Consider the following 1,538-nt stretch of genomic DNA (forward strand, 5'->3'; position numbering starts at 1 on the left):
GAAACTATATTTGTGGAAAAATCAAGATACGATCCACGAACCTGCTACGCTGGTGTAGCATGGAAAGAGATATACTCCTACGTGGCGCGTCCCAGGTGGCGGATAGGGGGCTCCTAACCGGCTTGCTGGCGGACTTGAGCGAAATAAAATAGCTCTCGCGGACCAAGCACACAACTTCCTGTGGGAGGGGGACGCAGACGAAGAATACACCCACGGTATCCCCTGCCTGTCATAAGAGGCGACTAAAAGGGGCGACCAAGAGATGATCGCATTAGGACCATGAGACTACTCTTGTAATTTGTATCATCACGCGGGGAACACCATGAGTCACCTTTACTTGCGAGTAGTACAACTATGTTAAGTACACAATAGGTTTGTGATTAGAAGCAACAGTGTCTGAATCAGGACTGGTTTTACAGTACCCGTGATTAGTACCACGGAACACCACGGCCTTACGTTGCCTGTGATTAGTACCACTATGTGAGGAACACAACGGGATAGAACGAGTCCCTGTGATTAGTACACCTATGGGAGGAACACCATAGGTTTGCGTTGACTGTATGTGGCGCTGCAGTGTGAGAAACACCATAGGTCTGTGTTACATATGCGTATTACATTACCTGTGAGTAGAACCATAATGTGTGGAATACCGCGAGTCTACGCTACTTTTGATTAGTACCGCAACATGACAAATACCGTTGTTCTACTTTATTAGCGATAAGTACCATTATGAGGGGCCAATGACCTGGATTTTAGCCCCCCTTTAGTTAAAAATCATCATCGATTCAGGATTGTGTTTTAGAAGCAGTCCCTTGGTCAGTAATACAATTTTTTACGCTAGTTTCTGGGAATGTGGGGCATTGCGGGTCGGATCCTCTGATTGTTTTACATTCATATCCAACCTTTGTCCGGCTCCATGGCTAAATGGTTAGTGTGCTGGCCTTTGGTCACAGGGGTCCCGGGTTCGATTCCCGGCAGGGTCGGGAATTTTAACCATCATTGGTTAATTTCTCTGGCACGGGGGCTGGTGTATGTGTCGTCTTCATCATCATTTGATCCCCATCACGACGTGCAGGTCGCCTCCATGTCCTCGGACACTCCCGGCACTAAAAGCCATACGCCATTTCATTTTTTTCATATTCATGCTTTCATCACGCTTTAAATATTGGTCAGTGGATGATTTTTGACTTTTAAATTGTCATTACATTTCGTCTCATTTCGTACCATTAGGGGACGATGACCTAGATGTTAGGCCCCTTTGAATAACAAGCGTCATCATCATCAAGGTACGAGTGCAAAAATATGTGATTTTCTGTATCGCCCTTGATGTGTATTGTAAATTCGCGACCTTGTGGTGCAGCTCTTTTCAGGCACACCTCCAACGGAGGTGAGCTGTATGTACCTAGTTAATCGCATAGCAGACCTCCTGCCAATCTTAAAGTTCCGGCAGTACCGGAAATCGAACCTGTGCCCGCGAGGAAGGTGGCTAATAGTGCTAACCGTTACATTACGTCGGTGGACATCACCTGTGTTGAACA

The sequence above is a fragment of the Anabrus simplex genome, chromosome 3, assembly GCF_040414725.1.
Source record: "Anabrus simplex isolate iqAnaSimp1 chromosome 3, ASM4041472v1, whole genome shotgun sequence".
Classification (NCBI taxonomy): domain Eukaryota; kingdom Metazoa; phylum Arthropoda; class Insecta; order Orthoptera; family Tettigoniidae; genus Anabrus; species Anabrus simplex.